A 15,710-nucleotide genomic window follows, 5' to 3' on the forward strand; every position below is an offset into this window, starting at 1 on the left:
TTATTTTCACCCTTGATTCATTTGCAAACATAGGAAGACTGACATTCATGGCCATTTTATTGCAAGGCTGCATAAGCACTGCCCACTTTGAGGTCCGGTACTCTATGGAACTGTTGAAAGTATCATGATGCACTAGGGAAAACCAACACAACAATCCATATGAATTAGGGTGCTTTCACACCAGGTTTTTGCAATACGTTTCCCGTATATGGTTTTAATAAAAAAAACGTATGGAACCGTATTTCAAAACGTTTTCATTGAGTTAACATTATAAACCATATGGTTTTTTAGCCATGCGGTTGTGTCCATTTGTCTTCTTGTACGGTTTTGAACGTTTTTTTCCCGAACCCAAAACCGTAGCCTACCACGGTTTTAGGTCCGGTTGAAAACTGTATAACGAGCGTATACTTTTTTTTTTAACATTGTCCTTAATGTAAACTGTATACAACCGTATGCGCATACGGGAATCGTAATGCACTTTTAATTTTCGCACATGCGCATTGCATACAGAAAATTCCTCCCCACCTTCTAGAAAGATATATCTGGGAGTGGCCAGAAGACCCCACCCCCCTTTCTCATGTACCATAACCCCTTTTTATTGGAATTTCAACAGAACAAGGAAAACTTTATTGAAAATATATTCTTGGAAAAGCCTTGGAAAAAAACGCATACGTTTTTTTGCCTTGGAAAACGGATGTTACCGTATTTGACAATATATAAAAAAGCATATACGTTTCCAACCCGTATACGGTTTCGAAACGCATACGGTTACACACGATTTTATAAGGTTTCCTGAAATGCGTTTTTTTAACAAAAATCGTATACGGAAAACTTATTGCACAAACCTGGTGTGAAATCACCCTTATTCATGTTTTACTATATGATTTCTCGCTAGTGAACTTGATAACCAGATCTATCCGAACATAGGCAAAAGAAAACATCTCTCAACACTTCAGATCTCACTCTCAATCTGATAGGGGTGCACTACAACATTGTCACCACTAGTAGGAGAATGTATAGCAAGAAAGTAAGGAAAAAAAGTGTGAAAAGATAGGTGGAAAAGAAACAAAATGAATTAAAGCAGTTTTCTTCTGCGCTTTCAACCTAACAGGTTCTCTTTAAAGAGGATCTGTGGCCAACCTCCACAATTTAGGTTTTACTGTCACCCTTTTTACGGTTTTCTGATATGTTCTCCCGTTCCTAAGATATGAGGGTTTATAGTTTGTCTGACAATTCAAGGAATCAATGGAGGCTCTCACCATGTAGGTTAAGAAGATGACACTTGGTCGGCCTTTTATTTGCCTTAAAAGGGACAACGCATTTCGAGGGGACCTGAGGAATAGGGGAACAGGTCCCCTTAAAACACATAAAAATAAAGCAAATAAAGCCATTATTGTTTATTATTTTGTGTCCGCTACCGGGTTATTAGGTGTGTGGACAAATTTGGTTAGGTGAGTGGACGAGTTAGGTTAGGCGAGTAGACGAGTTAGATTAGGTGAGTGGACGAGTTAAGTTAGGTGAGTAGACGAGTTAGGCTAGGTGAGTGGACGAGTTAGGTTAGGTGTGTGGATGAGTTAGGTTAGGTGAGTGGAGGAGTTAGGTTAGGTGTGTGGAGAAGTTAGGTTGGTGTGTGGACGAGTTAGGTTAGGTGTGTGGATGAGTTAGGTTAGGTGAGTGGACGAGTTAGGTTAGGTGTGTGGATGAGTGAGGTTGGTGTGTGGACGAGTTAGGTTAGGTGTGTGGATGAGTTAGGTGTGTGTGGACAAGTCAGGTTAGGTATGTGGACGAGTTAGGAAAGGTTAGTGGAAGAGTTAGATTAGGTGTGTAGACGAGTTAGGATAGGTGTGTGGACGAGTTGGGATAGGTGTGTGGACGATTTGGGATAGGTGTGTGGACGAGTTGGGATAGGTGTGTGGACGATTTAGGATAGGTGTGTGGACGAGTTAGGTTAGATGTGTGGACGAGTTAGGTTATGTGTGTGCACCTAGTTTAACATACAGCATACAGCTCAACTATGAACAGTGTAGAAAATCACTTCACAACACTGATAACTTTCCTCCATTCACTTTTAAGAGCATGCTTTGCATATCCCTTCTTCCCAGTGGAGTGTGAATTGCATCTAAGTTTCCACAAGTCTTTGCTCCTCAAAGTGAAACATTACCCCTTTAGGTTAGGTGTGTGGACAAGTGTAACACTCACGTTTCAGAAGACAGGAACCCCAGTGGATCCGCTGGACCTGTGTGGTGGATGAACTTGGACCGTACCAGGGAGCGGAGTCAAAGGTGCCACTGGTTTTCACCAGAGCCCGCCACAAAGCGGGATGGACTTGCTGCGGCAGGCGGCACCCAGGTGGCTATCCCACACAGGCGGCTGAGGAAACCCAAGGCAGAGGAGAGATAAGGCAGCTTGTAGTCAAGATAGCAGAAGGTCAGGGCAGGCAGCACAGTAGCGTAGTCAGGACATAGCAGGAGGTCAGTAAGCAGGTGGCAGAGGAGCAAGGTCAGGTCACAGTGCAAAGGATCAGATACATGGCAAGGCAATAATAGGAATGCTTTCTCTCAGGCTCAAGGCAACAAAGATCCGGCAGGGAAGTGAGGAGGGTGGAGGAATTTATCAATGAGCCAAAGGTGAACTACACTAATGAGCGCACTGGGCCTTCAAATCTTAAAGCTCCGGCGCGCGCGCGCCCTAGGGGACAGGGACACACGCGCCGGAGAAGAGATGCAGAGGTGGGGGCAGGAGAAGCACCAGGTGAGTGACAGACTGGCGTCCTGCGATGCAAGTCCTAGCCCCGCTGGCAGCAGCAGGTAACGGGACCATGCGCTCACGGCCAGCATGTGCAGCCGGAGCGCATAACGTAACAACGAGTTAGGTTAGGTGTGTGGACAAGTTAGGTTGGTGTGTGGATGAGTTAGTTAGGTGTGTGGACAAGTTAGTTGGTTGATAGTGTTTGATAAATTGGGCACAAGTACACAAAAAAAAAACACTTCAACTATGAACAGTGTAGAAAATCACTTCACAACTCTGATAACTTTCCTCCATTCGCTTTTAAGGGCATGCCAGAACTGCTTTGCATATCCCTTCTTCCCAGTGGAGTGTAAATAGCATTTAAGCTCCCACATGTCTTTGCTCCTCAAAGTAAAACATTACCCCTTTAGTCATACAACAACAAGGCATTTCCCTTATCAGCCAGAACCCAGTTGTCTGTAGATGTCTGTAGGATTTTTTTCATTTCAAGAGATCTCTGGGTTGGCATGCATTCCCAGTCATTTTCCAAGACTCCTAGTTGGAGCAAAACACTTTCAAGGGAAAGCCACTATGAACAGTGGTATGAGAGCTGCTTTGCATATCCTTACATCCCAGAAGTGAATTAAAAAATAACAACAACTATTGCGCATTGCTCCATTTTCGGTTGCGCAACCCTAATTGATTCGTTGCTTACATCATGTATGAGATATGATTTCTATGGAACAAAGATTATAGATGCACAAGACATATCTGGACAAATAAATGATCTGCAATAAAACACAGTATCTTTCCATAGTTAAATTGGTTATCCAATTATTTCTTATTTAACCAATGTGCCCAGGCTGTCTGATAAAAAAAAACAGTCTCTACTTACCTCCCTCACTTCCCCACAGCGCCTGTTATCTACTGTGCTGCACTTCCTAAAGTTGCAGATGGTACATCACATTACTACTGGGTGTTAGAAGGACGTACCTTGAATACTTTGAGACGCCAGCCCACCACAGTCTGAAGGTGGGAAGCAGTCTTCCTGGGCCAGACACAAACACTGACTTAAGGTTACATTTAACTGCTTTTACTGAACTTGTGAAGTTGACAAAACACAAACAGCTGGCCTTAGTGTGAGAGTGCAGTGGACCTCTTTCGAGCCTTGTTGCCGTTCTGATAACATACAAGAGAGCGAATGGGGGCACTCGTGAGGTATTTGCTGTCTAAAGCCTTCTCATATGCTGCGGCAAATCTAAATCATGTGTGCTTCAATATATGGCAGTCCAGGTATCCTAATAATCCGACCACCTGCGCGGTGCACATTACAAAGCTGCAGTATCATAAGTAATACAAAGAAAAAAGGTAGTATGCACTCACCACTGGGCTACGGTCATTCATCCTTGGAGTCCGGGGACACGGGTGGGATCGGCGTCTTCTAGAAGTGCTTGGAGGCTACACCGGTAGTTTCGTGGGATCAACCCACTTCATTCGGCCTCTAGTTTGCGTCATCGCATCTCCTTTATTATACGTGTGTGTTCTGTGAAGGTAACCGTGGATACCAGTAAACAGAGCTATGGGCCGGCGTTAGGGGGGGGGGGTGGGGAGGGCAACCCAGGGAATTGCCTAGGGCCCCCATCCCCCAGGGGGCCCCCTGCCGGCTGCTCAGTAGGGGGGGCAACTGTTTTAAAGTGTCCGCAGCGATGGCTGCTTGTTAAAGATCCCGGCAGCGGTCACTTTAAAACGGCGGGTTTGCGGGCTGTGTGAATAATATGACGAGTGACGTGTCCTGCCGGGTCCTCTATGCGGCATCAGGGATGTCACTCATTTCCTGCAGCGCCGGTGTAGTGAAAAAAACTGTGTCGTGAAGCGTTCTGGTCTTGCTGCGGCGGTAGCAACCAGGTCGTATCCACCAGCAACGGCTCAACCTCGCTGACTGCTGAGAAGGCTTGGGACAGAAGGACTAGACAGAGGCAAGGTCAGACGTAGCAGAAGGTCGGGGCAGGCAGCAACGTTTGTAGTCAATGAGGATAGCAGAAGATCTGGAACACAGGCTTTGGACAACACTAACGCTTTCTCTGGCACAAGACAACAAGATCTGGCCAGGAAGGGAAGGGGAAGTGAGGTGATATACACAGGGAGCAGGTGGAAGCTAATTAGACTGATTGGGCCAGGCACCAATCACTGGTGCACTGGCCCTTTAAATCTTAGAGAGCTGGCGCGCGCGCGCCCTAGAGAGCGGAGCCGTGCGCGCCAGAACATGACAGCCGGGGACCGGGACGGGTAAGTGGCTTGGGATGCGATTCGCGAGCGGGCGCGTCCCGCTATGCGAATCGCATCCCCATCGTGAATGACAGTGCAGCGCTCCCGGTCAGCGGGTCTGACCGGGGCGCTGCAGAAAGGAGAACGCTGCAAGCGCTCCGGGGAGGAGCAGGGACCCGGAGCGCTCAGCGTAACAGTACCCCCCCCCCCTTAGGTATCCCCTCTCTTTGTCTCCTTGTCCGTTTAACTGAGAAGAGAACATAGGGGGCGCCTCTTGAGTTTCCTTCTGGAAAAAAAAAAGTCCTGGGTAGCTACATCAGCGGCCGGTAATCCAGAAGAAGTTGGAATGGGGAGGGGGGGCAGAGGGTGAAGCTTGTCACGGGGCAGGGTGTCACCAGGATGGGGGCTATGAGGAGGCACGGCACAGTCCCGATAGGCCTTGGGGAGACCAGGCACAGGAGGAGACACTGAGGCCTGACAGACGGGACTGGGAGCAGACGTGAGGCATTTCTTGCGGCAAGCAGGACCCCAATTCTTGATCTCCCCGGTGGTCCAGTCAAGGGTGGGAGAATGATGCTGGAGCCATGGCAGACCGAGGAGGACTTCAGAGGTGCAATTGGGCAGGACGAAAAATTCAATTTTCTCGTGATGCAGTCCAATGCTCATAAGCAAGGGCTCTGTACGGTAATGCACAGTGCAGTCCAACTTCACTCCGTTGACCGAAGAAATGTAGAGCGGCTTGACGAGACGGGTCACCGGGATGCAGAAGCTATTCACCAAAGAGGCCAGAATAAAATTTCCAGAAGAACCAGAGTCCAAGAAGGCCACGGCTGAGAAGGAGGAGTTGGCAGAAGGAGAAATCCGCACGGGCACAGTGAGAAGTGGAGAAGCAGACTTCGTACCAAGAGACGCCACACCCACGTGAGCTGGGTGCGTGCGTGCGTTTCCCAGACGTGGAGGACGAATAGGGAAATCCACCAAGAAATGTTTGGTACTAGCGCAGTACAGACATAAATTTTTATCCCTACGGCGAGTCCTCTCTTCATGGGTCAGGCGAGACCGATCCACTTGCATAGCCTCCTCGGCGGGAGGCACAGGGGTAGATTGCAAAGGATACTGTGAGAGAGGTGCCCAGAGATCAAGATCTTTTTCCTGGCGGAGCTCCTGATGTCTTTCAGAAAAACGCATGTCAATGCGGGTGGAGACTAGAGTCCCTATCAAATTTGTCCGGCAGGGACAAGCGGAGGCTAGGAGCGGCCACTCGCTGCGGAGGAGGTGCAGGAGCTGGCGGAGGAGATGGTTGCTGCTGTAGCAGTGGCAGAAGTTGCTGTAACGTGGCGGTCAACTGCGACAGCTGCTGTCCTTGTTGGGCAATTTGCTGCCATTGCTGGGCGACCACCGTGGATAGGTCAGCAAGACTTGGCAGCGGCACCTCAGCGGGATCCATGGCCGGATCTACTGTTATGATTCGGCTAGCTGGATGTGGATCCACTGTGTCAGCGAGGGATTGGCGTGGACCGTGTCGGTTGACCGGTTTAGGGTTGCTACTGGTTTTCACCAGAGCCCGCCGCAAAGCGGGATGGACTTGCTGCGGCAGTAGCAACCAGGTCGTATCCACCGGCAACGGCTCAACCTCGCTGACTGCTGAGAAGGCGTGGAACAGAAGGACTAGACAGAGGCAAGGTCAGACGTAGCAGAAGGTCGGGGCAGGCGGCAAGGTAGTCAATGAGGATAGCAGAAGATCTGGAACACAGGCTTTGTGGGGGAACATACTGCCTACCTAATGGGAGGGGGACTGCAACCTAATGTGGGGGAACATACTGCCTACCTAATGTGGGGGAACATACTGCACCTAATGTGGGGAAACTATACTGCCTACCTAATGTGGGGGAACATACTGCACCTAATGTGGGGAAACTATACTGCCTACCTAATGTGGGGGAACATACTGCACCTAATGTGGGGAAACTATACTGCCTACCTAATGGGGGGAACATACTGCCAACCTAATGGGGGAGAACTGCAACCTAATGTGGGGGAACATACTGCCTACCTAGTGTAGGGGAACACATTGCCAACCTAATGTGGGGGAACATACTGCCAATCTAATGTGGGGGATCTATACTGCCAACCTAATGTGGGGAAGCTATACTGTCTTCCTAATATGGGGGAACATACTGCCAACTTAATGTGGGGGATCTATACTGCCAACCTAATGTGGGGGAACTATACTGCCAACCTAATATGGGGGAACTATACTGTCTACCTAATGTGGGGGAACTACAACCTAATGTGGGGGAACTATACTGCCAACCTAATGTGGGGGAACTACAACCTAATGTGGGGGGGGGGGGAGGGAACTATACTGCCAACCTAATGTGGGGGAAACTATACTGCCAACCTATTGGGGGTGGGAAATATACTGCAAACCTAATATGGGGGAACTATACTGCCAACCTAATTAGGGGGAACTGCAACCTAATGTGGGGGAACTATACTGCCAACCTAATGTGGGGGATCTATACTGCCAACCTAATGTGGGGGAACTATACTGTCTACCTAATGTGGGGGAACTATACTGTCTACCTAATGTGGGGGAACATACTGCCAACTTAATGTGGGGGAACTATACTGCCAACCTAATGTGGGGGAACTATACTGCCAACCTAATGTGGGGGAACTATACTGCCAACCTAATGTGGGGGGAACTATACTGCAAACCTAATATGGGGGAACTATACTGCCAACCTAATTAGGGGGAACTGCAACCTAATGTGGGGGGGGGGGGAGGGAACTATACCGCCAACCTAATGTGGGGGGAACTATACTGCCAACCTAATGTGGGGGGAACTATACTGCAAACCTAATATGGGGGAACTATACTGCCAACCTAATTAGGGGGAACTGCAACCTAATGTGGGGGAACTATACTGCCAACCTAATGTGGGGGATCTATACTGCCAACCTAATGTGGGGGAACTATACTGTCTACCTAATGTGGGGGGACTATACTGTCTACCTAATGTGGGGGAACATACTGCCAACTTAATGTGGGGGAACTATACTGCCAACCTAATGTGGGGGAACTATACTGCCAACCTAATGTGGGGGAACTATATTGTCTACCTAATGTGGGGGAACTACAACCTAATGTGGGGGGACATACTGCCAACCTAATGTGGGGGAACTACAACCTAATGTGGGGGGAACTATACTGCCAACCTAATGTGGGGGAACTATACTGCCAACCTAATGTGGGGGAACTATACTGCCAACCTAGTGTGGGGGGAACTATACTGCCAACCTAATGTGGGGGAACTATACAAAAATATAAAATTGTACTATTCTGGTCCCTATAACTCTGTATATGGGGATGTATGAGGGTCATTTTTTGCGCTGTGATTTGTAGTTTTTATCGGTACCATTTTTGTTTTGATGGGACTTTTCAATAGCTTTTTTAGATATTTTTTATGGTATTTGAAGTGACCAAAAATGTGCAAATATGGTTAGTGCACTATTACAACTTTTGGGGCCCCTCTTTTGATTTTGCCTAGGGCCACGCTAAGTCTAAAACCGGCCCTGGGTAATGGTAGACGTAGCTGGGAGCCAGAAGACACTGCAGGAGCTGGAGGAGGGAGGTGGACAGGTTGCGGGTGCTGCTGCTGTTGCAAGGCCAAAAGCTGTTGTATCATAGCAGACAGTTGGGTAAGTTGCTGCACCTGTCGGACCAATTGCTGCGATTGACGTACGACAATGGAGGGAAGATCCACAACTTCGGGCAGGGGTACCTCAGCGTAATCCATGGCCAGATCTTACTGTAAAACTCACGTTTTAGAAGGCAGGAACACCAGTGGATCCGCTGGAGCTGTGTGGCAGATGACTCGGACCGTACCAGGGAGCGGAGTCTAAGGTGCCGCTGGTTTTCACCAGAGCCCGCCGCAAAGCGGGATGAACTTGCTGCAGCAGAGGCGGGGGCAGAAGAAGCACCTGGTGTGTGATGGACTGGGATTTGCATGCGGGCGCGTCCTGCGATGCGAATCCCAGCCCCGTCGGCAGCAGCAGGTAACGGGACCATGCGCTCACAGCCAGCATGTGCGGCCGGAGCACATAAAGTAACATATCCTAGTCAGTCTTAGCTGAGGTGCAGTTGAGTGAAGACCTGAGAGTGTCTGGTGTCCTGAGGGAGACCAAGACCTTACCACGCAGCCACGCAGCCGCTATCCGTGGAACCCCCTACAGGTGAAACTCAAAGCCTGGTAGCCTAAATACAGGGGAGAAGTCTAGTCAGCATAGTCAAGTCTGTCAAGGATAAGTCAGCGTGCGACTGCACAATTGAGTCCAAGTCCACTCCAAGTGCCAACGAGCCTGCAAGTCTCCTAAAGTCACTGATCATCTCCTTGGGCCTAAACTGAGCTGTAAAGATTATAACATCTGTCTGCCTCAGTAAAGCTGCCATTGTTCCGTAACCTTGCATCGGAGTGATTATTTGCCCTGCGCCTGGCCCAGGAACCAGCGGCCATACCTTGGGTGATGTAGTGGATAACCACGCTCTGGCATCACGAATACTAAGGGTTAATAACATCTGCCCTGAGAGTGACAACATCTGCCCTCTTCACACCCCTCACCACACTTCCTTTTCTTTCCTCATCAGGTGGCGTGGTGGATAAGGAGCCTCTGACGGAGTCACAATGCTCTGGATCCAGGAGACCCTTTACAATTGTGAGCCAGAAATATGGGGGCTCACATTGACCACCACCTGGATTGATGCGGCTCCCACTGCTGGAGCTGCAGATGAAACGGTTGGCTCCTGCTCTTCAGGCAAGGGGGCTTTGGCGCAGTAGCCACAGACCGTAACTTTTCCCTTGGCATGGCAGTAGACAGGGAAATCAGGAACTTATGCAGGCTGACAGGTTCCCTTTAACCTCTTAAGGACCCAGGGCATATGGATATGCCCTCACACCCTGGGCCTTAAGGACCCAGGGCGTATCTATACGCCCTGGCGTTTTCCGGTCCCTGCCGCGCGCCGGGCAGAGATCGGAAGCGGATGCCTGCTGAAATACTTCAGCAGGCATCCAGGGCAAACACCGAGGGGAGCCATGTCTGCCCCCCCATGTTGGCGATCGCCGCAAATCGTGAGGGAAATCGCCCCTGCGATCTGCGGCGATACCGGGCTGATCGGGTCTCTGGGACCCGTCCGCCCAGTAATTTTGCATGATCCCGGTTGTCACAGACAGCCAGGACCATGCTGAAGTATAGGAGCGAGGTGGCAAGCCGGCCACCTCCTCCTATCCCCTGCGATCCGTCGGTTAGCTAACCGACCAATCGCAGGGGGGGGGGGGCGGTTACTTCCTCCCGCCCTGCCCGGCCCCTGGAAGTCCGGAGAGACCTGAGGACGCGGAGGGGGACGGGGGAGTGCTGGGGCCCAGCCCCGGTACTTACCTCTTCCCCGAAGACCCGGATCCCGGCGATGAAGACGGCGGTGGCGGCGACAGGTGAGTTCCTCTTCAGCCGCGGTCGGGCCCTTTACAGCAATGCACGTCACCGTAAAGCGACATGCCTTTCTGTAATGGACCCTGTATACTACAACTCCCAGCATGCCCAGACAGCCATTGGCGTCTGGGCATGCTGGGAGTTGCAGTTTTGCAACATCTGGAGGTCCACAGTTTGGAGACCACTGTGCCCTTCCAGATGTTGCAAAACTACACATCCTCAGCATGCCCTTACTGTCCAGGCATGCTGGGAGTTGTAGTTCTATAACATCTGGCCCTTTAGATGTTGTAGAACTACAACTCCCAGCATGCCTGGACAATTTTGGCATACTGGGAATTGTAGTTTTGCAACATCTGGAAGGGCACAGATTGGGAACCACTGTATTAGTGGTCTGCAAACTGTAGTCCTCCAGGTGTTGCAAAACTACAACTCCAAGTATGCTGGGAGTTGTAGTTCGGCAACATCTGGCTCTAAAGATGTTGCCGATATACTACTTCCAGCATGCCTGAGAATGTTTGGGAGTAGTGGTTTTGCAACAACTGGATGCACACTGGTTGGGAAACATTGTCTGTTTCCTAACTCTGTGTTTCCCAACCCGTGTGCCTCCAGCTGTTGCAAAACTATAACTACCAGCATGCACTGATAGACTGTGCATGCTGGGAGTTGTAGTTTTGCAACAGCTGGAGGTTCCCCCCCCCTGTGAATGTACAGGGTACATTCACATGGGCAGGGGGCTTACAGTGGGTAAGGCTGCAAGTTTGCGATGCAGCAAATGTTGCGCGGCAGCTCAAACTCGCAGCGGGAAACTCGCTGTAATCCCCCGCCCATGTGACTGTATCCTAAAAACACTACACTAACACAAAATTAAATAAAAAGTAAAAAACACTACATATACACATACCCCTACACAGCCCCCCTTCCCTCCCCAATAAAAATGAAAAACGTCTGGTACGCCACTGTTTCCAAAATGGAGCCTCCAGCTGTTGCAAAACAACAACTCCCAGTATTGCTGGACAGCCGTTGACTGTCCAAGCATGCTGGGAGTTTTGCAACAGCTGGAGGCACCCTGTTTGGTAATCACTGGCGTAGAATACCCCTATGTCCACCCCTATGCAAATCTCTAATTCAGGCCTCAAATGCTCATGGTGCTCTCACTTTGGAGCCCTGTCGTATTTCAAGGCAACAGTTTAGGGTCACATATGGGGTATCGCCGTACTTGGGGGCTTTTTCTCCTTTCACCCCTTATGAAAAGGTGAAGTTGGGGTCTACACCAGCATGTTAGTGTAAAAAAATAAATTGTTTACACTAACATGCTGGTGTTGCCCTATACTTTTCATTTTGACAAGAGGTAAAAGGGAAAAAAGCCCCCCAAAATTTGTAATGCAATTTCTCCCGACTACGGAGATACCCCATATGTGGGCACAAAGTGCTCTGGGGGCGCACAACAAGGCCCAGAAGGGAGAGTGCACCATGTACATTTGAGGTGATTTGCACAGGGGTGGCTGATTGTTACAGCGGTTTTGACAAACTCAAAAAAAAAAAAAACACATGTGACCCCATTTCGGAAACTACACCCCTCACGGAATGTAATGAGGGGTGCAGTGAGAATTTACACCCCACTGGTGTCTGACAGATCTTTGGAACAGTGGGCTGTGCAAATTAAAAATTTCGTACAGCCCACTGTTCCAAAGATCTGACAGACACCAGTGGGGGTAAATGCTCACTGTACCCCTTGTTACGTTCCTCAAGGGGTCTAGTTTCCAAATTGATATGCCATGTGGGGGTTATTTTGCTGTCCTGGCACCATAGGGGCTTCTTAAATGCGACATGCCCCCCGAGCAAAATTTGCTCTCAAAAAGCCAAATATGACTCCTTCTCTTCTGAGCATTTTAGTTCGCCCATAGTGCACTTCAGGTCAACTTATGGGGTACCTCCATACTCAGAAGAGATGGGGTTTCAAATTTTGGGGGTATTTATTGCTATTAACCCTTGCAAAATGGGAAATTTGGGGGGAAACACACATTTTTGTGAAATTTTTTTTTTTTACGTATGCAAAAGTCGTGAAACCCCTGGGGGGGGGGGTATAAAGGCTCACTTTATTCCTTGTTACGTTCCTCAAGGGGTCTAGTTTCCAAAATGGTATGCCATGTGGTTTTTTTTTTGCTCTCCTGGCACCATAGGGGCTTCCTAAATGCGACACGCCCCCGAGCAAAATTTGCTCTCAAAAAGCCAATTATGACTCCTTCTCTTCTGAGCATTGTAGTTCGCCCGTAGTGCACTTCTGGTCAACTTATGGGGTACCTCCATACTCAGAAGAGATGGGGTTACAAATTTTGGGGGGTATTTTCTGCTATTAACCCTTGCAAAAATGTGAAATTGGGGGGGGGGGGGGAAACACACATTTTAGTGAAATTTTATTTTATTTTTTTACATATGCAAAAGTCGTGAAACACATGTGGGGTATTAAAGCTCACTTAATTCCTTGTTACGTTCCTCAAGGGGTCTTGTTTCCAAAATGGTATGCCATGTGTTTTTTTTTTGCTGTTCTGGCACCATAGGGGCTTCCTAAATGCAACATGCCCCCCAAAAACCATTTCAGAAAAACGTACTCTCCAAAATCTTCTTGTCGCTCCTTCCCTTCTGAGCCCTCTACTGTGCCCGCCGAACACTTTACATAGACATATGAGGTATCTGCTTACTCGAGAGAAATTGGGCTACAAATATAAGTATACATTTTCTCCTTTTACCCCTTGTAAAAATTCAAAAATTGGGTCTACAAGAACATGGGAGTGTAAAAAATGAAGATTGTGAATTTTCTCCTTCACTTTGCTGCTATTCCTGTGAAACACCTAAAGGGTTAAAAGGCTGACCGAATATCATTTTGAATACTTTGGGGGGTTCAGTTTTTATAATGGGGTCATTTGTGGGATATTTCTAAGATGAAGACCCTTCAAATCCACTTCAAACCTGAACTGGTCCCTGAAAAATAGTGAGTTTGGAAATTTTGTGAAAAATTGGAAAATTGCTGCTGAACTTTGAAAAGTAAAAACTTGTCAATTTTATGATGCAAACATAAAGTACATATTGTATATGTGAATAAAAAAAAAATATTTTGAATATCCATTTTCCTTACAAGCAGAGAGCTTCAAAGTTAGAAAAATGCTAAATTTTCAAATTTTTCATAAAATTTGGGGATTTTTCACCAAGAAAGGATGCAAGTTACCCAAAAATTTTACCACTATGTTAAAGTAGAATATGCCACGAAAAAACAATCTCGGAATCAGAATGATAACTAAAAGCATTCCAGAGTTATTAATGTTTAAAGTGAAAGTGGTCAGATGTTCAAAAAATGGCCGGGTCCTAAGGTGTAAAATGGCCTGGTCCTTAAGAGGTTAAAGAAGTGTCAACTTTAAAGGGGTATTCCAGGCACAAACTTTTTTATATATATCAACTGGCTCCAGAAAGTTAAACAGATTTGTAAATTACTTCCAATGAAAAATCTTAATCCTTTCAGTGCTTATGAGCTTCTGAAGTTAAGGTTGTTCTTTTCTGTCTAAGTCCTCTCTGATGACACCTGTCTCGGGAAATGCCCAGTTTAGAAGCAAATCCCCATAGCAAACCTCTTCTAAACTGGGCGTTTCCCGAGACAGGTGTCCTCAGAGAGGACTTAGACAGAAAAGAACAACCTTAACTTCAGAAGCTCATAAGTACTGAAAGGATTAAGATTTTTTAATAGAAGTAAATTACAAATCTGTTTTACTTTCTGGAGCCAGTTGATATATAAAAAAGTTTTTGCCTGGAATACTCCTCTAAGCAATTCAAATGTGATACATGGCTGACTTGCTGCTCGTACATAGTGACTCTCATGGAGGGGTCCTGTGTGGGGAACTATTCTCTATGAGTTCTGTAGAAGTCTAACTCTGCTGTACCTACTCAAGTAAAAACTGGATTGTTAATTTGTAGTATTACTATTAGGTACTTATTATTCTAGTACATTTTGAACCAGCAGTTTGGCATCCCATGAGATAAATCCTGGTGCTGACGTAAAGCATAGCTGCAATTATAATGCAACAGAGTCTTCTGCAGAAACAGGAAAACATGGAAAGTGCTTGATTTACTACACATTCCTAGTTAATGCGTCTGATGTAATTATAAGCCTGAATAAAATGTCATTGCATCAAGCTAGTATCCAACAGGATAGGGAAGTGCACTACTTAAATGTTTGAGAGAACTTAATACATGCAAGGCCCATGACTTGTAGTGGTATAGCTACTCTGACTATAACATCTTCTCCATTCCCTCTGATGAAGCTTGGGTGAAATATATGTTGGGGTTCATCCAAAGTTGGTCTGTATTATACCTGCCTATGTATTTATTGCTGTGATATAGCTGCTTTTTTTTGTGCATTTTCTATTGATGTCCTGTAAGTAGAGTCACTGTTGTTGTGTCTTATTAGATACAATAACACTGGAGTGTCGCCATATCCTAAAGCATACAGTTTTGCCATTTGACATTTTGTTATTTATAGGGATCTAGTTAATGCATGCAGCTTTATTATCAAGACATATCCTGGGGTCTTTACTGGGCTCAATATGATTTATTTATACTACTGTGTTCCTGTTAGGTCATTCAGTGGCAAAAATATATATTGTTTTTCTGGATTCGTTTATTGAATGTTCACTGCTCAAAAAAATAAAGGGAACACTCAAACAACACAATGTAACTCCAAGTCAATCACTGATTGACAATCAATTTCACATGCTGTTGTGCAAATGGAACAGACAACAGGTGGAAATTATAGGCAATTAGCAAGACACCCCCAATAAAGGAGTGCTTCTGCAGGTGGTGGGCACAGACCACTTCTCAGTTCCTATGCTTCCTGGCTGATGTTTTGGTCACTTTGAATGCTGGCGGTGCTTTCACTCTAGTGGTAGCATGAGACGGAGTCTACAACCCACACAAGTGGCTCAGGTAGTGCAGCTCATCCAGGATGGCACATCAATGCGAGCTGTGGCAAGAAGGTTTGCTGTGTCTGTCAGCGTAATGTCCAGAACATGGAGGCGCTACAAGGAGACAGGCCAGTACATCAGGAGACGTAGAGGAGGCCGTAGGAGGGCAACAACCCAGGAGCAGGACCACTACCGCCGTCTTTTTGAAAGGGGGAGCACTGCCAGAGCCCTGCAAAATGACCTCCAGCAGGACACAAATGTGCATGTGTCCACTTAAAC

At 47.4% G+C, this 15,710-nt stretch overlaps 1 protein-coding gene across 1 annotated transcript in view; it reads right to left on the reverse strand.

The window, feature by feature from the left end:
* Nucleotides 1-2,279, reverse strand: part of SCNN1D (sodium channel epithelial 1 subunit delta) — a 47,457-nt gene extending 45,178 nt beyond the window's left edge. Inside the window, exon 1 of the mRNA XM_056543602.1 lies at nucleotides 2,200-2,279. The gene's annotated coding sequence lies outside the window, so the exon portion shown is untranslated. The remainder of the gene's footprint in view (nucleotides 1-2,199) is intronic.
* Between the last annotated feature and the right edge of the window lie 13,431 nt (nucleotides 2,280-15,710).

The sequence above is a fragment of the Hyla sarda genome, chromosome 10, assembly GCF_029499605.1.
Source record: "Hyla sarda isolate aHylSar1 chromosome 10, aHylSar1.hap1, whole genome shotgun sequence".
NCBI lineage: Eukaryota > Metazoa > Chordata > Amphibia > Anura > Hylidae > Hyla > Hyla sarda.